This window comes from Pantherophis guttatus, chromosome 3, assembly GCF_059756535.1.
Source record: "Pantherophis guttatus breed Tessera chromosome 3, ASM5975653v1, whole genome shotgun sequence".
NCBI lineage: Eukaryota > Metazoa > Chordata > Lepidosauria > Squamata > Colubridae > Pantherophis > Pantherophis guttatus.
In genome coordinates, this window is record NC_142065.1 from 127,089,244 (window position 1) to 127,115,088 (window position 25,845).

At 42.8% G+C, this 25,845-nt stretch overlaps 1 long non-coding RNA gene across 1 annotated transcript; it reads right to left on the minus strand.

Annotated features, from left to right (window-relative positions):
* Positions 1-5,365: 5,365 nt before the first annotated feature.
* On the minus strand, positions 5,366-8,545 carry LOC148114823 (uncharacterized). The gene is made up of 2 exons (XR_015733233.1): positions 8,451-8,545; positions 5,366-6,857 (listed from the first exon to the last, which is right to left on the minus strand). It is a non-coding gene; the product is annotated as an uncharacterized LOC148114823 (long non-coding RNA).
* Between the last annotated feature and the right edge of the window lie 17,300 nt (positions 8,546-25,845).

Genomic DNA, 25,845 nt, shown 5'->3' on the forward strand with positions numbered 1-25,845 from the left:
AGGGAATCAGCAAGAGAGATGCTGACTAGTGAAAAGAGTGTTGTTTGGGGCACAGTTTTCTGAATAGACTTGTTAAAGACCATGGCTGATGTATGCTAAGCAGGCTCAGTTGGGGAGAGAAAGGCCAAATGAGTCGGCACATCACTCTCTGAGCTAAGGCATCCACTTTGATGACTCCTTTGGAGGTAGGACAGAAAGCCAAACCTCCACTCCTTACTTTTCCTCCTCCTCCTCCTCCTCCTCCTCCTCCTCCTCCTCCTCCTCCTCCTCCTCCTCCTCCTTCTCTCTCTCTCTCTCTCTCTCTCTCTCCCTCCCTCCCTCCCTCTCCCTCTCTCTCTCTCTTATTTCTGCCATGTAAAGATAATCAGGTTTATGTAAAGTATGTGTGCTCTTTTGACAGTCTGCGCTATCTCATTAATTCAATCACACCAAACCCCATTGTTCTCCAAGTGTTTGAAATGCGGATAGGGATGGAGGCTTTTTCAATTGTGTCAATCAATGTTAACATTTTTCTCGCAGTTGCCATGGTCGGGGCCAGAGTTCATGAAAACACAGAAGAAGAGCCAACAAAACAAGAATAAAGACTTATTTGAGATACTCTTTTTAAAGGACATCTACCATGCACAAAACATGAGAAGTAAATGTAGACAAGTTTGGAGACTATGGCACACTGTGAGGAAAAAGGGGAGGAAAAAGAATTTGAAAATCAAATAGGCCTATAAAAACTTGACCCAAGAGTTTCTGGGAAAAACCCAATGAATTGCTCCCTGGTTGAACAATGTTCTTTCTTTCGTGCGTTCTTCAAGAGGACAATGCTCGATATATTATAACACATGCCACCAATGTCTTTACACTGTTGTAAGCCAGCTCAAGCCAACTGAATGCTGATTGAGGACAACAAGAGATTGTGAAGGAGTAATTCTCTCTTTCTCTGGTTGGGCTACAAACAAGCACTGGGAAAATTATTCATGCATATAAGGCCAACAAACAGAGATTGGAGATTTGTGATGTCGTGCAGGGAGATCATGTGAATATGGTTTCCTGAAAGAAAAAGACAAAAAAAGTACACCATTCACTGATAGAAACCCTGCAACATTGTCAATTCATTTTTATGTACAGCGTCAAACTTATAATCACTAAAGGATTTTTTTTTGATACTGCATAAATAAATGAATGTACATGATTATAGCAAAGAGACTTGGTGAATTATGAATTTTCTGCAGGCTTTCCATGAAAATATTTTATTGAAAACACCTCCAGACTGTATTCAAAATTAAGATATGTTTTTAAATGAGGCATGAAAGATTTATGAAAGAAAGAAAGAAAGAAAGAAAGAAAGAAAGAAAGAAAGAAAGAAAGAAAGAAAGAAAGAAAGAAAAAGAAAAGACAAGAAAAGAAAAAAGTTTCTGTCTGGATGTACAATATAGAGGAGTTACTATTTATTAACAGATTTATTTTACTGAATTTTATTTTATTTTGCTTTGCCAATTTAAATGTATACTACTTTTAATTATCCATCTTACAACCTTCATTGATAATGTCATTGAATGCTCAATAATTTGTTATATTTTGCTTCCAACTAAAGTTCACTAATTGTAATGAGTGTTGTAATAACATGCCAAACTTATGGTTGTTGAAACTGAACTTCATGGGAACACTATGTCACTGGTTTGCATTGGTTTTGGGAATTCAGAATTATTAAACTTTTATCTATATTATTGTCTTTCGCATGAAGTTAGAAAGTACAACTGAATTCCTGACTTAAGAGGCAAAATTATTTATATGTATAATCTTTGGCCTTCATAAAGCTAGTTTATAGCAGTGGTGCCTATAGTTTAAGACAATGTTTCTCAAACTTGACAACTTTAAGATGTGTAGACTTCAACTGCCAGAATTCCCCAGCCAGTCTTGCTTTTAATCAGTTTCAAGGTGACCTGTAGTGCAGATTTGAGTGTCACCTATCATACTCCTGGTCAGCTCTCCATAGAAAATAATGTAATAGTAGAACATCTGGAGGAGGCACAAAGTTGTATTAGTGTTCTATGCCCTAATCCCTAATTTTATATGCAGAAATATCCTGATCAGTTCATTGACACCACCAGCTTTTGAAAATAGTCACGTACCCATTGAAAGGTGGAACTTATTTTGCCAAACTAATAGCACAATGCCAATTTCAATGTTTGTCTTTGTGTGGCAATACAAATTCATGAATGAAAATTATATGCAGCATTTTGCTTGAAAGATAATCAACCTATTAAACAGCCCAAGTTTTTCCTCCATATCCATTATAGAACCATGGATCCTTTGAGAAAAAGAGCAGCTGCCAGCAAGTTTTTTGGGCTCCTTATTAAGTCCTAGTGCTCTTCAGTAACAACTGTGTATTAGCTACACCTATGACTAGAGAAAAGACAGAAGGAAAGGAAGAGTTTTTCAGCCCTCACCAGTAGTCTCTCTCCCATAGCATCCATTGGCATACTGCTGCTTAAAGAAGTGATAATTTTCTTCATGATCATTTGTAGACATCAGCATTGGAGTGCAAAATAATTCTGTCAGAAAGACAAGTAGTGGTCAAACTGACAAACAGGCCTTTTGAAACTGATAGAGATTAGGCTAGAGAGGCCAGATTCAACACAAGCAAAAGTAGGATTTCATAGCAACCGGATGACTCTGCAGGGTCTATGACAACTTGCCACAGCCAACTCCCTGTGGTCAACTCGCCATGGGATAATTCACCATGGCCAACTCACCAACTTGCCGTGGGACAAGAGTTACACTAATATTGAAGAAATAGTGGAATAGAGTCACTAAAGAAATAATGCCAAAGGAGAGACAAAATGAAATGTGAATGACAAAAATTAAAATAATTTTTAACTACCTTAAATAATTAAATTAAATTGTTGAATTGCCTCGTAGTGAGTTGTCCTGTGGCAAACTAGCCCTGGCAAGTTAGCTGTGGTGAGTTGGCCATGGCAAGTTGTCCTATTCTGGATTTTGCAGTGGAAGAAAAGTCTAGATAGCTCCCCAAAGAACTGTGTTTCACTGCAGAAGTTTAGAAGTTATGGTAAATCAGAATGAAAGAACAGGCTGCAACAAGAAAAAAGGTTAGAAGGCAATGGTTTATGATTAGCCTTGTCTCAGGAATGACAGGTTCAATAATGGGAATAATATGAAACCAATTGCTAATCTGGAAAAATTCTGGTTCACTCCGAATACAGCTATCCAGCCAGTTTTTGAAGCTTTGCTTTATCCTTGTGCTATAAAAAAAGGCCCTAAATGTTATTGATAGCAAATGTAAATAAGAAGGTTCTTTTCAACTGAACCAAAAGGATTCCTTTCCTTCTTGACCTCCTGAGATTTGCTGTTTACAGAATTTATTTCCTATTAATGCCTTTGAATTTATTTATTTTTTTTACTGCTTAAGATACAGGGGGAGTGCATGGAACTCAGAGGCGCAAATTCTAAAAATAGCTCAATCTGTCCCAGATAGAGGTATTCCTAGAGCAGGAACAGTACTGAGTTATTGATTTGCATGGATGTGCAGAGCGAAAGTGGAGATAAATTTGGATTAGCAAGCAAAACTGAGCCCTGTTGTTAACTGGCACTTGATTCCATTAGACTGTGTCGGATTGTTAAAAATGCTAACATTATGTGTGACTATTCATTTTCATCACCTGCTCTTGATTAATCCAGCCCTAAATGGCATCTGCAGACCCTGCAATCTCATACTACTTAATTAAATTAGCAACACATTTGTCTCCCCCGTTTTCCTATCAAAGAGTTGCGCTCAGGAGAAATAAAACCTTTGTTCACTGCAATGCCGTATAATTTACACTCTCCCTCCCCCCCTCCTTCTTCCAGCTCCTGGCTCAGATGCTAAATTGTAACTGGTAATAGGAAGCTATTAGCTCTAGTGAAGCGTGTCAAAGGAGTTAGGAGTCAGAGGAATCCAGGTCTGAAAAAAGGGAGGCCCTGGCGCTTATGGAACAACAGGGTCAGAATTCGAGATTTGGGATTACATTGTACTGAGATGCATTCATTTGTTGAATAAAACCAAGATGACCTTTATGCGGTTGGAGGTGGGGTGAGACGTAAAAAGAGAGATGGCTCAGGAGGTGCAAGGAAGAAAAACAGAGAATATTGACTGGGATGGGGTAGGGTAGGGTAGAGGAGAATACCTCTCCTCCCAAAAAGAAAGAGCAGATTGAATCATCGGATCAATTTCCTTGCAATGAAAGGTACATGGAGATGGAAGGAAAGGGGGGAAAATTTAAGGAGAGATATAAACTGAGTTTATAAAAATGATAAATGTTGTAGAGAACCATTCCTTTCCCCCTTCATTCGTAATACAAGAATTTGAACTCCCGATAAAATTGATTAGAAGCAAGGTTGAGGGACAAAGTTAATATTTTACAGAATGTAATTAAGTGATAGAATATATTGGTAAAATGTGTAATGACAAAATATCAGTCACTCTTTGAGTTGACTTTTATTAAAACAACAACAACAACAACAACAACAACAACAACAACAACAACAACAAGGAGCAAGATGAAGCATGGCTCTACCAAGAGCTAGCTAGCCAGGTTTGATAACACATGAGTACCAGTCATCATTTTGGCATCTACAGCAGCCTTCCAGTGCCAATGTCAACTGTCCAGATGCCTCTAGGAAGATGCTGGGGCATCCCTCATTGTTATCAGGTTTGCTACACAGATTTGTCATATTCATGATACTGAAGTGCCATCACCCAGAAGTGCTTCATCTGCTCAGAATTAAAAGATGAAGCTGTACGTGCATTGCCAATAACGAGGAGGCCAGGAGGCCAAAATCAAATGCATAGAAATTCTCAAGTATTCATCTCCCAAGAGGAGGGGTACCTATAGTTCTCTTCAAGTTGCTGAGTTACAGGTCAAGACATCAGTTACTAACCTCCCCTTATAAGAAGATGGAAATATTTTGGTGGAAAAATAAACATATTAGGATAGAGACATTCAACCAGTTCTAGACAGAATCCACAGAATGCAGCACTCTGGATGCTGGTGGGGTAGAAAATGAACCCTTATTTCTTTTACGTTTCAGTTAATAAAGTACTATTGGTTTTTTTCTTGCAGATACTAAATAAAGGGGCACAAAATTATTTGAAGAGCTGCCTGATTTCGTCAAAAACTGATGGAATAAAATTGCTACTGGAGATCTCTACTTCTTGAGAAACCCTTCCTCCCATCTTTTTTTTCTTTTTTTCTTTCTTTTTTAATCATTTATCTGACTGACCTAGGCATATACTTGAAAGCTGTAAATGTTTGCAGCTATTATAGCTGCTGTTTAGGTTTCAGTATTGCGTTTTCATTTTTGCTTTCTTTCAATATCAGTAGAAAATAGATCTTGAATTAGGGGTCATGCTAGGACAAAGTAAAGATGGTGAGGCCCCATATGTGTAATACCCAAAACATCTTCATTTTCCAACAAGAATATTGATCATGATTGATGATGCTACTGCTGATGTGCCTTGTGCTACAATGCATCTACTTATTTTACCACTGTACCACCAAATAAAGTTTTGTAGCCACATTGACTCATCCAGGACCATCAACCTAGTGGTGAAATCCAAACCAGTTTGCTACTGGTTTGCTGGCCGCGCATGCTCACTGCATGCCAAATGCACGCTGTGTGTGCATGCACAGTGTACACCAAATGTGCGTTCTGCACACACATGCGCATTCGCAGCACGCACCAAAAAGGAGGCTTGGCAAGGTAAGTAGAAGTGAGGGGGGGATCAGCTGTGGTGCACGATTTAGCTTCACTAGAAAGCAGAATTTCCTGCTTTCTAGCAAAGCTAAACTGCGTTGCACAGTGGATCCCCCAGCTCCCCCGCTGTTCTACTTACCTTCACAAGCCTCTTTTCAGCATGTGCTTCACGCGCGCATGCACAGTACATGCCAAAAGGAGGCTTCAGAAGGTAAGTAAAACAGCAGGGGATCAGCTGTGCAGTGCAGTTTAGCTTTGTTAGAAAGCCAAGCTAAACCCTGCTGCACAGCTGATCATCGGAAATACCAGTTCGGAGAAACCGATAGCTTTTTTTAACTACGGGTTCAATCGAACAGGTAGGGTTTTCTTACTACCAGTTCGCCCAAACCAGTAGTTTTTATCACTACCGGTTTGTCCGAACCGGAGCAAACTGGTAGCATTTCACCCCTGCATCAACCACTATGTGCATCCTAGTGGATGGAACATTATTGGTGAATAATAAATTAATACCATCCATGAAATACATGTGAAGTCATATGATTGCCATTTGTGACCTCCTGGTGATTTCCCGTTGCCTTTGCTTGCTGAAAGCTGGCAGTGAAGGTTGCAAGTGGTGACACCTAACAATTGCATGAGCTTCACTTAATGGTAGCCACTGGAACTGTTGCAACTGCCGGGATAAAATGGCACAGTCATGTGACATTGCACTTTATGACTATGTCACTTAGCAATAGAGTTGCTGGTTCCAGTTACTGTCATTAAGCAAAGGCTACCTGTAGAATAAACTTTACAATAGTTCTACGAGGAATGCAGAATTGCAAACTAAACAGTGATGTCTGGGGTTGAAACACCATCAACAGGCCAATGCTCAAGATTCTTTCACTTAGCACCCCAAGTGCCCACCACCACCTGCCCACAACCCTTCCTCCTTTTCCATTCCCGAAGCAAAAAGATTACTTCTTCATAGAACAGGAAGACATTTAAAGAAGTGGCCTCTTCAAGTGGCACTTTTGCTTTGCAGAAAGCCAGGCTGATGCAGGGAGAAGGCTGTGGTTTCATTTAAATGTCTTCATATCAAGGATGACATGCACAATCAATCTTCCTTGTGACACCTGGAGGACAGAAAATTATTGATGCTTAGTAGCCACAGAATCATAAACAAGGAAATTGAAGGTGATACTTAATTGACAATGCCTTGTCTGTTACAATATGAAACCTCTTCCCCTTCTCTGATGGAAAAGGGGGAAGGAGCCTGAAGTTCATGCACACTGGCACAGAGAAATATTGAATAACTAATCAATCTAAACATCAGATGGGATTTTCATGCAGCTCATCATTTCTGCAAGGGTTCCAATATAGCCATTCTCCATTGCTCATAGAAGGGTTTTTTTTTTCTCTTCCTGTGAAATGTATTCTCTGAAGATGGGCAATATATAGAGAAGCTCTAAAGGCCATAATTAATCCTGACATCTATTCCTCCAACCTTATGTCTGAAATTTATTTAACCCTAGTATATATTTTAAGGGCCATTTTTAAGGGACAATTCAGACAAAGGTATTATTATGCAATGTCTATTGAAGAGAATGAGTATAAATTACACAATCCAATATGCGTGGACTGCTTTGTGAAAATCTTCCTTAGGGTTAAAGGAAAACTCTAACCTACTGTTTTTCTTCTTCAATGTTTGCAGATAGTTTTGAAAGTATGAAAAAGTATTAATCTAATTGTTTTTTGTGTCTTGTGATCCTCTGACTGGCTAGTATTAATCATGGACTGGCATTGAAAATACTTCTTACAATTTGAGGCTTTTTCTTCATGGCTGAGTTAAAGTACGTGAGTCTTTGACCAATAGAAAACTATGCCAGCATAAAACTTGCTGACTGTACTGGCAATCTCTATCCTACTATTGGTTCAGCACTTAATGTGCCCTGTATACTTATTTACAGGGTTCCTGTTTCTCTTGCCTCCCATCAAACTTAATCACCCACATCCTTAAAGGGAGTCTGAACTGATCTAGGGAGCACATGAGTTTCCATAAAAGGCTAGAGTGGTAGATTTAGTCTCCTATCAAAACTTACACGTGTTGGGTAGAAATGTTTCATTTGGGTCTGTTGAAAGACCCAACCTGGGTATTATCTCCCATTTGTCATGGGTTTAGGACTGTTCCAGGAAACTATATTAGAAGAACACTAAACCAGTGGTGAAATGCTCCAAAGTCTGCTATTGGTTCACTGCATGCACACATGTGCAGTGCATGCCAAACACGCATTTCACACACATGTGTAGTGCATGCCAAACACGCGTTTCACACACATGCGCACTGCAGGCTCTACCGTGCAGTGCTAAAAAAGGAGGCTTAAGAAGCCTTTTCTAAGGTAAGTAGAGCAGCGGGGAGGGGGACAGCTGTGCTGCGCAATTTAGATTCTCTAAAAAGCAGGATTTCCTGCTTTCTAGCGAAGATAAATCACACGACACAGCTGTTTTTTTCACTACCGGTTCACCCAAACTGGTAGCTTTTATTACTGGTTCACCCAAACCAGTAGCAAATCGGTCCGAACCAGTAGTATTTCACCCCTGCACTAAACCCATCTTCCAAAGGCGCCTCTGATACAGTTACAAGCTCAAGAAAGGTTGTGCCATGGACCAGCAGAAAAAGAATGAGATTGTTTCCCAGGCCCTCCCTTCCAGCCACTATTGTTGGTTACCTGCTGTTTAGATGAATCTGTGTCTTTGAATCAAGGATCAGCTTGAAGAAGCAGTGCCCAAGATCAGAGGGGGAAAGGCAATGCTATACCAGCCTAAAGAAACCAAAAGGGGTATGCATTACTGACTGTACTATGGATCCATCTCTCTTCCCAAAACAAGCTAGTTCTGAAAGGATGGGAAATGATATATGAATGCCTTTACTTCTTGCTTCTAAAACTAGGAAAGCTATAATGTTTCAGAAACATCCTTCCAGTTTTGGAAGGTCAAAATTCCTAGTATTGTTTCAAAAGGTGAATAGGAAAGAATGAAAGTCTGGATTAAGTTTTTTTCTTTTTACATTGAGCATAGAGTATGCCTGTATTGTAATTTCAGACAGTCACTGAAAGAGTGGTCATTAACTGAGGACCACTTGTATACAAATCCATATCTACACCTGAATTATCACAAATTAGACTTTCAAATTTGGATGTTAAGACACCCTATTATTATTTTTGCTGATCTACAGAAATCACTAAGTGATATGCAATTTAATTTTGATGCACCTTTTTCCTATTCTCAAATTACGCCATTCATTGCCTGAATATAAAATAACTACTGCATCAGAAATGATCTGTGGTTGTTGGGGCTGGATTTCCTTAGCTTTCAACATACCAAGTATGACATGTTTCATCTTGGATAGCCCTGTAAATTCTGTTTATAATTAATATGTTTATAAATCTGTGTCTCACATTACCAGCTGATGATAGAGTATGCACCAGAATATGAAATTTTATGAGTTTGAGAATAACCTTCGTTACAAGGATTTTCATAGGCTCATAAACCATCAGGATGCTGTATCATGCCGATCTTATCTGTTGTATAATAAATCAAAAGGCTTCCCATCAATTGGGATGTCCTGTGTGGGCGCTTTCAGTGATGTTTCATTTCTTCTATCATTGGATTCATTAGCGAATTAAGAGACAGTGATTGATTCCTAACTGGAATCCATCAACCAGGGTTATATTTTTTATAATATTCTCATCAATTAAAATATATTGTTATCTCTTGACTTTCTGTATGGAGTTTATAGGAAGGAACTCTATGCACTGAAACGAACACAAACAGTGAAAGAAAAGCTAAGCTAAACAATTAAGATTTCCAAAACTGTTGTAAAAAGTGACCCAATGAAGGTAAATTTTAAAAAGTATATAGTAGACATATTAGAATATAAAAAAAACAGCCTTCAAAAATCTACATGACAGGCATTACATTTTGGAAAATATGCTTCCTGGAATATTATCTCACAGAAGGTTGCTCCAATCAAAGATCTTTCAGCGCAATAGAAAGCAAAATCAACAATCTCCAGAATCCACCTCACTTATTGGTAACTCCTATCTACACAAAACATGGGCTTTTCTTTGCGGAACACTTTTCAGTGTTCATATTAAAGAGAAAAAGAAAGCACAGACAAATATCCTCTAGACATTTGGGTGCAAATGAGTACAAACTAAGTCCCATCCCAACTGACCTGTTAGATTATTATTAGGTTACTTGAAATAAAGACACTTTTTGCATACATGAATTATAGACTGGAAATTAAAATGAGGCCATACTTTTATACCTGCTACTTAGAAAGTTAATTCCAACAAAATCAACAGATACCCTGCAGTGAAGGCATACTCAGAATGGGGATTCTAATAGGAAACAGAATGCTGTTCAGCAATCTCGGGGGGCAGGGGACAAACCTTGACTTCCTCCATAAAATACATTCTCTATGTACATACATTGCCATCATGTATTCCTATTGCTATAGCAATATGTCTAACCATAGACATAATATGACATCTGGCTTCTGAATATCTTTCATTTATTTATTTCACTCAATTATATAAGCACCCAACTGAACCAATGTGACTCTGGGCAACATGAAGTACAGAAATGTAAACATTGACAAAAAGTATAACCATATGTCATTCCAAAAGGCAATATGTAAAATGCTGGACCAAATGGGTTAAATAAAACCCAAAGGGGTCACCACTCAACTGAACCTAGTAATCAGAGTTGGGGTCTGATGTATATTGGGGGCAAGATCATGCTAGGCAACAGAAATGGCCATCAGAAAGGCATTCTCCTAGATCCCATGGAACGGCAACGTTTAAATGAGGAAACCTGAAGCATGCACTCCCTATGGCAATGTATGGGATAAGTAGACCTCCTTGGGAGAAGGTAATCTTGCAAGTAACCTGGCCCAATGCCATGCAGGGCTTTAAAAGGGATAACTAGCAATAGCATTTAGACTTATATACTGCTTTACAGCTTTCTCTAAGCAGTTTGCAGAATCAGCATATTGCCCCAACAATTTCAGTCCTCATTATAGCGACCAGGGCTGTCTTAACACATGGGCCTGATGGGCACTAACCCGTGGGCCCCACAAGCATAGGGGCCCCACAGGGGTGAAATCTACCTACCTTCCCTACCAGTTCAGAAGTGCACATGCGCACATCACATGCGCGCATGGAGCCTCTGCGTATCTGCAAACCCTTCTGTGTCTGCGCAGAAGGTAAAAAATAGGTTACTTCCTGGTTAAAACCAGGAAGTAACAATGACCAGGCAGGTGGGCGGAGCCTCGCACTGCTGTCACTACCAGTTCTCTGAACCACCCGCCGCCATCGCTACTGGGTCAGCCAAATCGGCCTGAACTGGTAGCATTTCATCCCTGGGGCCCCATACTAATCTGTGTATTAGTGCCCTTTGTATCATATAAATACAGCAACTGTATGGCTTACTGTGTATTATTGTGTTTTTCAAGCCTCGTGTATTGTTCAAATGTTTATCACATTGATTAGTTGTTGCTACACAGCATGTTTTTAACGTTTCAACACCGATTTTGTTGGAAGTGCCAATAAAATAAGTATATGTTTAATTTTATCAACATTTACATTTTTATTCCTGTGAGTAGTTGTCATAGGGGCCCCAGTACACTGCTTTGCCCGGAACCAGTGGTAAAATCCAAAAATTTTTACTACCAGTTCTGTGGGCGTGGTTTGGTGGGTGTGGTGTGACTTGGTGGGCATGGCAGGGGAAGGATACTGAAAAATCTCCATTCCCACACCACTCCAGGGGAAGGATACTGCAAAATCTCCATTCCCACCCCACTCTGGGACCAGCCAGAGATGATATTTGCCGGTTCTCTAAACTTCTCAAAATTTTTGCTACCAGTTCTCCAGAACCTGTCAGAACCTGCTGGATTTCACCCCTGCCTGGAGCCCATAATGCTGTTAATATGGCCCTGATACTGACCCTGAGGATGGAAGGCTGAGTCAATCTTGAGCTGGTGAGGATCAAACTCCTGACAGTGAACTGAATTAGCCTGCAATGCTGCATTCTAACCTCTGCACCATCACAGGTCTTTGTATACCACTTTAAAGTGCTATACAAGCACTGCTATACAAAACATTATATAAGCACTGGAAGCTTATTTGGAGCCAATGTACAGTAGCTTACAGAGTAGTGGTATCACATGGTTCTGGAACTGCCAAGGTTATTGAAGGTTTAAATAATATTTTATACAATGAAGCTGCTTCTGAAAAATCCATGACTCAATATCTAAAATAAATAGTTTCCAACCATCCCACTCAACCCCATCTCACCTCCCAAAGTAGTCCACTGTCCCTGTTGAATCAGGCGCAGGAAAAGAAGACTGGACCAGCTCGATACATTAATAACTTTATTAGGTACAAAGTAACGAGTCAAGACTGCTGGCGCGCTGCCGGAGCTCTCCTTATATTCGCTCCCGGCAGACGCACCGCCCCTTGACAGGGATTCAAATTTCCCGCCCGATGGCTGGCAGCCAATCAGGGCGGATGTCCTTATAAGGACATAACACTCCTCCCCCCTTAGTCCGAACTGTCAATCTCGTTCACAAAAGTCACGTAATCGCGCAGGTACGCCGGACGCCTCGGCACCCTAGCTGACCTGCGCAGTCTCACTTCTCCTCCGTCTCCGACCTGGAAGGACGGGGCTCTTTCGTCTCCTGGTTCCCTCTCCGGAACCGGGCTCGGTTCGGCTGTCGAGTGAGCGGGGCCACCCCCAGCGCCTCCGGCCGGACCGCAGACCTTGGATGGCTGGTCCTGGTGGTCTTCCTCCTGGCCTGTGGATCTCTCGCCTCATCTCGGTTGCTCGGTTCCGACCCGGGAAGAGCGTCTGAGTCTTGGTAAGTCCATTTCTTGCTCCTCCCTGGTCTCCCGGGCGCTGTGGTTCGGTCTCGGTCCGGCTTGCTGCCGCTCGGTTGGTGGTTCCGCTTGGTTCGGGTGGTGCTGGCTTGCGTTGTTGTCGTTGTGCCGTCCGACCTCGCAGGGGTGGCATTGGTCCCCTCGGTTGGGCTGACGTTGGTCTACCTCGTCTGGTCGGCGGTGGTCGACCTGGTCGGGGTGTTGTTGCGGCGCTACCTCTGCGGGGCGGTGGAGGTCTCCCCTGCTGGGGTGGTGCAGGTCTCCCTGGCCGGGTTGTTGTCGGCTTCCCCTTCCCCCTAGTCCCTGGTCTACCGTTGGTTGGTGCCTGGGGCCATCCGGGTCGGGGTGTCGTTTCTTGGCTGTCTTCTGTGATGGGCGGGGGTCCCCCACGTCGGTGAGTCGTGTGCCACCCTCGCCCGTGGGTCGTGGGGTGCCCGTCTTGGCTGGGTCCCGGTCTACTCGCCTGGAACTGCAGTCTCCCTGGCTGGGCTGGCATAGGCTGCTGTAACTGGTGGGGTGCGCTGCTCCTCCTCTGGGCAGGTCCCGGTCTACCTGCGGGCTGGGTTGGTGGTCCCTGGCCTTGCCGTGCCCGGTGCCCACCTGGCTGGGTTGGTGTTGCCATCCCCCGTGCGGTTGGCCCCGGTCTACCTCGCTGGGCTGCCGACGTGACAGCATCTGGTAGTGGGCTGGGCCGACCTTGTCGGGGTGGTGCTGCTCTGCCTCGCAGGGGTGTGGTAGGCCTACCTCGTCGGGGTGTCGCAGGCCTACCTCGCCGGGGTGTTGTAGGCCTACCTGGTCTGGGTGTGGTAGGTCTACCTCGTCGGGGTGTTGGAGGCCTACCTCGTCGGGGTGTTGTAGGCCTCCCTCGTCAGGCTGGTTTTCATGTGCTCCCCCCCACCTTTTTCGGAGTTGGTCGATGTGGCGTCTCGTGAACTGTCCATCTTCCAACTCGACGATGTAGGATTTGGGGCCGGTTGTGCTGGCAATTTTCCCCTTCAGCCATTTAGGAGAGCCGCTGAAATTCAGCGTGAAAATTGAATCTCCGTCGCTGAAGGCGCGAAGCGGGCGGCTGGCGGTTGCGGTCACTTCCGGGCTGTATTGGGGGTGCAGCCGGTCCAAGGGTGACCTCAACCTTCTGCCCATCAACAGTTCGGCCGGGCTCTTGTGGGTGGTGGCGTGTGGCGTGATGTGCTGGGTGAGGAGGAAATTGTCTATGCGCTCTTGCCAGTCCCCCGGGCCCATTTTGGTGAGGGCCTCTTTGGTCAATCGGACCATGCGTTCAGCTTGTCCGTTTCCGGCCGGCCTGTAAGGGGTGGACAGGGCGTGGCAGATGCCCAGTCCTGCCAGGAAGGACTCCATGGCCAGGGATGTGAGCTGGGGGCCGTTGTCTGAGACCAGCACATCCGGTAGACCATGTGTGGCAAAGAGGCGGCGCAGGGCTCGGATCGTTGCGTCTGTTGTGGTAGATGCCATGGGCACCACCTCGAGCCATTTGGAGAAGGCATCTACCACGATGAGGAGGTGTCGCCCTTGCATCGGATCCGCGAAGTCGATGTGGATCCTCGACCAGGGGTTGCTGGGGGTCTCCCACTTCGCGACTTCGGATTGCGGCGGCGCTGGGCGAACTTCTTGGCACGGGTCACATCTGGAGACCCATTGTTCAATGTCTCTGTCCATGGAGGGCCACCAGACATAACTCCGTGCCAGGGCCTTCATGCGGACGATGCCCGGATGCCCCTTGTGCAGGGTCTCTAACGTCCGCCGTTGCAGAGTGCTTGGAATCAGCACCCTGTCTCCCCATAGCAGACAGCCTTTTATGGTGGACAGCTCCTCCTGTTTCCTGGCGAACGGGCTGAACCTTTCCTCTGGCTTTTCCGCTGGCCACCCTCTGAGGATCCAGGACTTCACTTGGCAGAGTGTGGGGTCCTTTTGGGTGTGGACGGCCACATCTGCGGATGACACCGGGCAGCTGGCGTCGTCATCAATGTGAAGTAGGTGGAGCGTGGGGGCTGGGTCTTCGACCGGCTTCTTCGACGGGCATCTGCTGAGAGCGTCAGCATTTCCTATGGCTGTGCCTGGCTGGTGCACGAGCCTATAGGAGTAGCCAGCTAGGAAGATGGCCCATCTCGTCATTCTTGGGGACATGAAGGTCGGGGTTGGTTGGTCGCCTGCGAGGAGTCCCAGGAGAGGCTTGTGGTCTGTGACTATGGTGAAGCGTCTTCCGTAGAGGTATTCGTGGAAGCGCTTCACTCCAGCCACGATGGCCAGGGCTTCTTTGTCCAGCTGGCTATAGTTCCGTTCTGCGCCGGACATAGTCTTTGAGAAGTACGCAATTGGGGCTTCCGAGCCATTGGGCAGTTCGTGGCTGAGAACTGCCCCCACCCCGTAAGGCGACGCGTCGCAGGTCAGTCTGATGGGGAACGTCTCGCTGTATTGGATGAGGACGCTTTTGGACGTCAATAGTCCTTTGATGGCCCGGAATGCCGCTTCCTCTTCCTGGCCCCACTTCCAGGAAGCCGATTTCCCCAGCAGGCGGTGGAGTGGCTCAGCAACTGTGGCTTTCTGTTTTAAGAAAATGGCGTAGAAGTTGAGCAACCCAAGGAAAGCCTGAAGCTCCATTTTGTTTTTTGGGCTTGGAGCTTCATGGATTGCTTCCACTTTTGATTTGGTGGGGTGTATGCCTGTGCTATCAATGAGGAAGCCCAGGAACTCGACTTCCTGTACTCCTATGATGCACTTGTCCCGCCTGACCCTCAAACCCTTGGCCTTGAACCGCTGCAGGACAAGCCTGAGCCTTTCAAGGAGTTGGGCTCTTGAATCACCGGAGATGAGCACATCATCGAAGTAAGGCACCACCCCTGGAACGCCTTGGAGAAGGCGTTCCATCATGGATTGGAAGATACCAGGGGCAGCGCTGACTCCAAATTGGAGGCGGTTACATTTAAATGCCCCTCTGTGCGTGACAATTGTTTGAGCCTCCGCCGTTTTGTCATCCACTGGCAGTTGCTGGTAAGCCTGGGCCAGGTCCAGTTTCGCGAAAATTGATCCAGATCCCAGGGAATGCAGCAGATGTTGCACCACTGGGACTGGGTATGCGCTCTGTGCCAACGCCTTGTTGATGGTACAATGGTAGTCAGCACAGATGCGCACAGACCCATCATGCTTCAGTGGGGTCACAATGGGGGTCTCCCATGAAGCATGATCGATCGGTTCCAGGACGCCCTGGGCGATCAGCTTATCCAGCTGTTCATCTACTTTAGGCCGCAGGGCAAATGGAACTCGGCGGGGCTTGAGCCTGATTGGGGTGATTCCCTTGTCCAGATTAAAGGAGATTGGCCTCCCCACAAATTTCCCCAGCTTACCATCGAAGACTTCTTTGAACTCTTCGATGATGGAGTCGAGTTCGTCCCTGCGGATCTCGTGGATGCCCTGAAGTGAAAGTCCTAGCGGCTTGAACCACTCCACACCCAACAGGTTCGGTCGGCTGTGCTGCACGATGGTGATGGGTAGCTTTCCGTCGAAGTCGTTGTACTTCACGTGGATGGTGGCTCTGCCTAGGATTTCAATGGGGTTTCCGTTGAAGTCCACAAGTCTCGCTTTCGGGGTTTTCAGCTGGGTCCTTTTGTATGCCGGTTTCAGCTGTTGTAGGTGCTGCCAGTCCATGATGGAGTAGGCGGATCCGGAGTCTACCTCCATCTTGCACGGAGACCCCTCTGCTAGCAGCGTCACGTGGAACTTGGTGGTCCCCTCGTCGCTTGTGTGAGCAATGGTGGTGGTCTGGTGCACCGTTCTGTTTCGGGGATATTCCTCCTCCCCGCGCCGGGACTGGTTTGAGGACCGTTTGGATGTCCTCTGGTTATCTTTGCGATTTTCCCGGAATCGTGGTCTGGGCGGTTCCGGGGCTGGATCTGTGGCTCTGCAGGCCTCGGCGATGTGCCCCCTCTTCAGGCATCGGCGGCAGGTCGCGTCCCTCCATCTGCAGTTTGCCCTGGGGTGGTCGCCTCTGCAACTGCCGCATTGTTCTCCCCGGTCGCCATGCTGTGGGTTTTCCCGCCTGGGGGGGTGGGAAACCTTGTGGACGGCCCTTTCCTCATCCGACTCGGATTGCGTGGTTGCCTCGTCTGATGAGGTCAGGCCCGACTTGTGGATCTTATGGATCCCTCTTGCTTTTACCATTGCGGCGGCTGCTTGCTCAGATGTTTCAGCCGCTGTTGCTTTGTCGAGGACGTCTTTGAGCGGGATCCTCTTCCGGCTGAGGAACTTTTTCTGCAGCCCCACATCTCTCATGCCAAAAACAACGCGGTCTCGGATGGCGTTGTCCACGTTATTGAACTCGCAGTTGGCAGCGAGTTGGCGAAGTGCTGCCACGAATTCCTTGACGGATTCACCTTCCCGCTGGTTTCTTTGCTGGAAGGTGAACCTGTTCGCGATGGGGGTGCCTGTAGGTGCGTAATGCTCCTGTAGGACTTCCTGCAGGTCGTTCCAGGACATCTCCTCAATGTCCCTGGGTGCCACGAGGTCAATCGCCATCTCTAGGACGTCCGATCCGCAATGACCCAGGAAGAGGGCTCTTTTCCTCTCATCGTCGAGGTTCTGGTATCCATTGCCTCGCAGGAACTGCCGGAATCGGACCATGTATGACCTCCACTTCTCCCGGGCTGGGTTGAATGGGTTCAGCGCGGTCATCGGGGCTTGCGGGGTAGCCATTCTGGAAGTCGCTGTGGTGTAGTGACTTCAGCTAGGTGGGCGATCGTGCCAAGAGTCTTGTTCGGGTTCTTCTCTCAAGTCCTTCGTCGCCAGTGTTGATTCAGGCGCAGGAAAAGAAGACTGGACCAGCTCGATACATTAATAACTTTATTAGGTACAAAGTAACGAGTCAAGACTGCTGGCGCGCTGCCGGAGCTCTCCTTATATTCGCTCCCGGCAGACGCACCGCCCCTTGACAGGGATTCAAATTTCCCGCCCGATGGCTGGCAGCCAATCAGGGCGGATGTCCTTATAAGGACATAACAGTCCCCATGTTAAACAAAATTTCTTTTACTTTCATCCGCAACAAAACTTATGCTGGCTCTTTGGTTTTTTTCCTCCTGCTACTGCCTACCTATTTGAAATATTTTTTTAAAAAAATCCCCAGCTAATCCCCAACCCATTTTTTTTTTAAATTGGGGAAATCACATTTGCACATCTAAGAAAGTCAGCCATTCATCTGAATTTCAAGTGACAAGGCAGACTGTCCACCTTTATTGGATTTGTTACATATATATTGGCTAGAATATGACAAATGGCACCAATCCCTTTAGAGAGTGCTCTGAGTCACTGTTGGTTCAACAGTTATAAGCTACTCAACAAGAATCTTGCAAATCAAGCAGGATTATTCCTGCTATTTTTAATTCAGAGAACAAAGGGATTCAAGACTCAAAGACACTTTTAAATGAATTTAGTAAGCACTGCAGTCATCTCAACAGATCAAACGGTTAAGAGGATGATGGACAAATTGTCTGATGGTATTTTAAAGAGCTCTAGAAATTCACCTGACAGCAACATGGAATTACAAAGGAAGTATTCCTCTCTTATGAAAAAGCATGATATTTATTTGGCATGAAATGTATTTCCCCTGCAGAAACCTGATTGTGTGTTAAACTGATGAAGATAGAAGGGAAGTTGAATATTTCTTGTGGTCCATTTCTCTTCCCAAAAGGTTACTCAAATTATTTATTTCATATCTCTGTACACCTGATTCAACTAGAAAAACAGACATATACAGTAGAAACAAATATCAATGTGTTCATTGCATGATTAGACTACAAATCAACATGCATGGATTAAAAGTGGAAACAGGATGTTACTGCAAACATGATTATTGGGTAGATAATCTAAATTTAACTCCAACTGAGATTACAAGTGTTGTCCAGCAAACTAGTAAACAGAAAATTTAGACCAGAAATTAATGATAATCACAAGTGGATGATCTTAGCTCAGTCTTTTGGACTAAATTACTTGATGTGATTGCTGTAAGGATAAATGTAAATTACTATATGCACAAATTAGAATTGTTAGGAAGAATAGAAAGATCCAGATCCAGATCCAAATACAGATACAGATATGGATACCGACACCAACACCAACATTGATACCGATACCTGTACTGATACCAATACTGATTCAGATATATGGCACTGAGCAAAATGGGAAAACTTACCATGGCCAACTCACCACAGGACAACTCACCACAGCCAACTTGCCGTGCCACAGTTCACCATGGGACAATTCAACAAATACAAAAGTTAAATTAATTTTGACATGGCCAATAATAATAAAATAAAGAAACTGAATCCAGAAATACAAAAGTTGCAGTAATTTTGATGAAAACTTGCTCACCAGTGATAAAAGTAACTGAATGAAATGATTAATATAGTGTTGAATTGTCCCACAACGAGTTGTCTTGCAATCAGTTGGCCATGGTGAGTTATACTAGACCCTCACTGAGTGCTAGTTGACCCCCCTGTGGAGCACCTTTACATGTCATAGAGATGTTCTTGTTCTAATGGTCATTAGATATTTCCCTTCTTGACCATATCAACAGTATTACAGTCCAGCAGATGGCCGTTGCACCAATAACAGAGAAAATGCAGGAAAAATGGCCATGTTTTATTAATAGCACCTCACATGACACATCATCAGAGGAAGAGGAAGAGGAGGGAGGGAGGGAGGGAGGGAGGGAGGGAGGGAGGGAGGGAGGGAGGAAGGAAGGAAGGAAGGAAGGAAGGAAGGAAGGAAGGAAGGAAGGAAGGAAGAGATTTTTTCTTAAGCAATGAAAGTTTACTGGATGTAAATTTAGGCCAATAACTCTGCCTCTCTGTGTCTGTCTGTCTGTCTGTCTGTCTCTCTCTCTCTCTCTCTCTCTCTCTCTCCCTCCCTTCATCCATCCATCCATCCCTCCTCCCCCCTCTCTCCCTAACTTATCTCTTGGAGTTGCTTTACAAAATTAAAATGTTGGGAGGAAAGATGGAATTAAAACTAACAAATGTATATAAACAATATTTAAATGGAATCCACTCTCCTCCTTCATAACTCCTTGCTATAATTCAATGAAAGAATATATGTCTCAAAAGCAGATTGTGCCAGAGTCAATTCCTGGCTTCTTCTATCTAAAATTCTGGAAAATCAGACTGTGCAATGTCATGTTACATGAACCAGTGATCTGATTCAATATAAAGGAGGTTAATTTAAATAGTGCAACCAACCAGATACGTAGTCACTGATACATCAGGGGAGGTATGACACATCTGTATGGTTTCTACGCTCACAAGTACTTACGTTGCTTATAAGTTCTCTCACATGATGATTCACAAGAGAATTGCCACTTTAAATCACTAGGAGCACCTTGAAGTGAAGACTTCAATGAGCTAAAATTCCAGTGAATAAAGAAAGAGGTGAGCAAAGCCCTAAGGATCTGCCATCACCTAGAAGAACATCTCCCCAGGACTCAAGTTTACTACTTTTTTGTCTTTTCCAGCAATTATCTAGTGAAGGAATGGAAGGAAGAGAATGTCCCCAGAGTCCTTAGCATTATAGCTACCATTATAAACAATTCAGACACTCAAGTTTATTTCTGTTTTAGCAACTTACAGTATCAGCATCAGCAAGTAACCATGTTGAAATGATTTGTAACAGATTCTGAACTGCTGTAAACAAGCCCATTTTACTTGTGCCTGTGAAAAGATTAATAATTTCATGCACACTACTTTTACGACCCAGATTTTCCAATTCCATTGATTTCGCAACCCAAGGGAAGCCAGTGCACCATTGTCAATAGACTTCCTTTAAATGAAAACATCGTTTTTCCTTCTATCCATTGCAAGGAAGACTGAAACTGACTCCAATAATTAATCCACAGAGAGAAATCAATATTGCAACTGGTTGGAAATGAAACAACTCATAGCAAAATAAACTTTTGCTCTACCATTGTACTAGTTTTTGTGCCTGCTGTATATCTGAGTTAAAAAAAAAAGAAAAGTAAAATGAAAAGCAACAAGTATTAAGTTATTCTCTCCAAAGAACTGAGTACTGTGAAACAGAAAATACGACACAGTTAAGTAGCTTGGCATGTACAGCTCAATATATTTCTGGAGAGAACTAAATAAAGTGATATCAAAACAGTGGTGAAATCCTGCTGGTTCTGTCAGCTTGTGCGAGCCAGTAGCGGCGGCACGTGGTTTGGCGAACCGGTAGTGGCGGCAGCGCGAGGCTCCACCCACCCGCCTGGATGTCATTACTTCCTGGTTTTTAACCCTCAGACATGACGATGGCATGCACACTTCCAAACCGGTAGGGAAGATAAGTAGATTTCACCCCTGTATCAAAATAACATGCATAAAGACTGATAGCATGGATTATCTTAAATTTAAAAATAAATCATTTTACACAGAGCACTTAACACCACTTCCTAACTTTGTCCTTAGTTGAAAGAGCTGACATTCAGCTCAAAATCCTAAACAATTGACAATTTGTGCCATGCTTTGGAGGGAAATATTGATTTTAACTATAATAAAGATAGTTTAGGGAAACCATGGGCCAAACAGGCTAGAAATATAAATTAGACATTTAGTTCCATACCGAGAAAGTCTACTAACAATTCTCGGACAGTCCAATCCAAATCCGAAAATGTGGGATCATATTAGAAAGCTATTGTACCATCACATGCAAGTTGCAAAACATACTCTACTATACCCAAAGACCAAGAATCACTGAGATTTCCTTTTTAGTTGTACTTTCAGAAGTGTCTCACCATTACCACTTGTTTTTCAATAGCAAGCTAATTTGTCATAGCCTCATTGAGTATTGTTAAACACACTTGAATTTTTTTACTTTACTTCTTCAGATTTAATAAAGTATTTCTTTGATCAGTAAGACAAAGTGTGAGATGGTTCTTGATGATCTTATCCAATAATTAGTCAAAGGAAATTACATCTGCTTAATACAATGTGTACTTTTTTCAGATTTCAGAATTCTAATGGGACTTCTGAATAGTGTGCACTTGTGTATGAATAAGAAAGCATTTGATTGAGAGAGAACAGCTGTGAATGTCTAACATATTTTTCATTGTTCTTCCTAATTTTTGCATAGTACATTTTAAAAGTTTGTTTTATACTTCTTAAACATGATTTTGGTGATTTCCTTCAATTCACTAAATGAGACAACTATGAGATAGATGTAAAATAATATCTTTTTGTATAATTGAAACTATATTACAGAAGGCATTGTTTTATATTAGACTGTCATCCTATACCCATCAACATAAAGCCTCACAAACACACTAAAAAAACCTCAGATTTATATTTCATTAAACATGAACAGGATTGTGCCATTTAGCTCCAATCCAATAAACGTTTACCAAGGAGTAAGCTTCATTAAACTCAATGTGAAAATAGATTTTTAAGCTGTGGCTATATTTTTAGCATCCTATAAATTAAAAATTGAGCTTGCATGTCTCAACAGCAGAATAAATATTCTGGCACTTCCAAGAATATCTGCACATAATTTATTCTAATTGTTTGTTGAGAGGTGCACCTGTGGATCTTGTTTACCAGGGCTGTCAAACTGGTGGCCCATGGGCCAGATGCTTCAGGTGCAGGCCATGCCCACTTCGGCTCCGCAAAGGCAAAAATCATTGCAACACATCACATGACATCACATGATACGATCGAGTTTGACACCCACGCTGTATACAGTTTAAAACAACTTTTCTCCCCATGCTTCACTGTCAATGGACTATTATTATTCTATTTCTTCAACAGATCTAAATGCAGGAGAAGAACGTGTCTGAAGATGTCATATATTAAGGTATCTGCTTAATATATTTTGTGTCTTCAGTATAACTCTTGTCTGAGAACCAAATAAAGTATTTCAGAAAAGTTTGTTTGGAGTTCTATTTGAATGTATATCTAAATCAACATGAAACATGATATTACTGATAAAAGTAGAGCTACAAAAATCATCTGTAATACATGTATTATAGATGATGTACAAAGAAGAGTAATGGACCCTCCTGTTTTGTAGTCCTGATGAAATTATTTACTGGCCTGTAACAGAATCTAGTATTCTCTACCAGGGAGGAAACGATTAGTACTAGTCAAAAGATGAGTAAACAAAATAGACATAAAATATCTATAACACATGATATGTAGTTTAGCTCCAAGTTTCAATTTATTATATTACTGACATATTCATGATTTTACTAATGAGCTCCTTTTGGAGAAAATGCATGGATCTGATGGATTTGCAAAAAAAAAAAAATCTGAAAATTTTGGGTTCAAATACACACAGTGATACTGTAGCTGCCACAAGGAATCTGTGAAAATTGTAAGTTTTGTCTTTCTGCCTAGAGAGAGTTCTAAAGCAACAGCCTTTGAAAAAAAGGAACAAGACAAGAAAGAGAAGAGGGATGATGTTAAAGTTTTACTTCTGCATCCACAATGTGGGCTTTATATAAGGAAGTTGAACACTATAAACTGAGGCCCTAGGACACAATATCTCTTCCTCACTTTCCAAAATGTGAGCTGAGCACATAGATTGCATCTACTAATTGCTTTCAAACTATAATTTATTATATATATTTTAATATAATTATGAACAAGGGAAAATGTATATTTAAATTAAATTAAATTGAGCTTTATCCTGGTTCCCTCTTCAGTCCTGCATGAGGTCATTGTGGAAAATATGGATACTGGAAAGTTATGAAAAGTCAAATATGGGCTTTGGGCCAGAAAAGTTGGATATCCATGTTATGTCTGCTAGGGGGCACTGTGTATTTGTAATATCTTTGGCCCATTGCAATTGATATAACTCGAAAAACCTGTATTTGTTACATGAAGCTTTTTTTTTTGGTATTCTGTGCATTTCATTCATAAAAGTTAAATGCATTTGACCCATGGGTATGGCTACACTCAAACAATTCAACAAATTTAAATCCAGGAACAAGTGTTGCAATTTTAAGGGAAGTATGAATAATTTTAATAGGGGGGAAATTGGTTAACTATCAAAATCCCATCAGCCCCATTTAACCAGAGATGATCTAGATACTCACGTTCTACAGGCAGCATCTTCACTGGTCAGAAGGCATTAAGCTTGTCTTCGGCCCAAATGATGTGTTTTTAATCTTCCCTTTTGTCCTTCCCAGAATAAATTCCAATTTGAAATCAGGTTTATTTTAAGCCCAGGGCTACAACATTTTATGAAAGAAAGATTTTATGTCATCCAGAGAGCATTAATGTATACAGATACTGTAATTCATTGCTTCTGCTGCACCTCTTTTCTCCTAGCAAAGTTCCTGGAAAAGATATTATCAAAATCTTCTGTTAGCATGGGGCAAGGAGAAGAGAGGGGGAAATACTTCTGCAAAAGATATTACCAAACAGCGAAACAAAAAGATTCATTTTGTATAACAGAGTTCCAGAAAATAAGTCCACCATTTTTTAATATTCACATACACCGTTCTTCTCCAATGAACTGAATCCAAATTGAAAGCCCCTTGGAATTTGCCTCCAGAGAGAAAGCTGTTTTCCCCTCTCTTAGCAGAAGTTACCCTGCTTCCCCCAAAATAAGACATCCCCTGATAATAAGCCCAATTGGGCTTTTGAGCCAATGGCAATAAGGCCAGGCGCTTATTTCAGGGTTCAAAAAAATATAAGAGGGTCTTATTTTCAGGGAAACATGGTAGTTTTCTTCAATCAAGTGCCCTTGCTCGATTCCTTCCATGGCTAGTTATCTCAGTCATAGTTGTTATCTTTAAAGGAAATAACACCAGCACTATAAATTATTAAAATCACAGAATGCTTTTTTTTTCAAAGACTCCCATTAAAGGAGGTATTGTTGCTTTCAAAGCCCATATATGAAAAGTTAATTCTGCAACCTGAAGCAAAGCATAACAACTGTACTATAACCAAGTTCATATTTATTAATATCAAACCACAAAGAACTCAGAAGAAGATCAAGACCAGAATTCTCATGTATCTTCACAGTTAGGCTAACTTACAATAAAACAGCTAAAATTACAAGGGATAAATATAAAGAAAAAGTGAAGCTCTTTCTCTGAAAACTGTAGGACATTCAATTTTCTTTTTTCTCAGAACACTGAGTAGATCTGAATTACAAGTTTCTTTTGAAAGAAATACTGCAGGGATGGTATAGTCTATCCTTGTATAGTCATGAGATGCCAGCTCTCAGAGGTACTGTTGTCCAGATGAGAAATGCTAACCATGAGGAGTACAAACCATGAGAAGTAATACTAGCTTTACTGTAAGGTTACAAGAACAACATTTTGCAAGTCTGAAATTACCTCTCTCCTCGCTAAATTAAAGATGCTCAGTCATCCAGGTCATGGTTATTCCAAAGGTGCTTTTTCAAGAGGCAACTGGATTTTGTCTTTCTTTGAAGATGTTTTGCTTCGCATCCAAGAAGCTTCTTCAGCTCTGACTAGATGGTGGGGAATGGAAGGCTTTATATTCCTTGCAGACAGCTGGTCATTTGCATTCTTTTAGAGATTTATTGAGGCCACTTAGGGGTTTGTCTATGTCCTCAGGGTCACCTGAGTTAGCGCAAATGGGTATGGAGCTTTCTTGGAACTGCTGAAAGGGCTGTTTCAAAATTCTAAGAAGGCTCCATATCCATTTGTACTACTCAGGTGATCCTGAGGATATAGACAACCCCCCCCAAGTGGCCTCAATGACTATCTGAAAGAATGCAAATGACCAGCTGTGTGCAAGGAATATAAAGCCTTCCATTCCCCACCATCTAGTCAGAGCTAAAGAAGCTTCTTGGATGAGAAGCAAAACATCTTCAAAGAAAAGCAAGGACATCCAGTTGCCTCTTGAAAAAGCACATTTGGGATATCTCTCACTTCCTTTACTTTTACCCTTCTGAAAATTAGAGACGGTCCCTTCTGAGATTCTTTCTCACCCTCATCCCTCCTGGGGGTTCAGATTTCATTTATTAGACCACTGTCTGTGCTGAAGCTCTTCCTCCTGTCTCCCATTTCCTACATACTATTACACAAGATGGGAGCAGTAGGTCTGATTTCTAGGACATGTGAATCAGGTTGCCCAGATGTCACCCAGTAACATTTAAGGCGGAAGTGGTATAAATGGGGTACTGGTAGGTAGAGTAATGCTGCAACCAGGAAGGC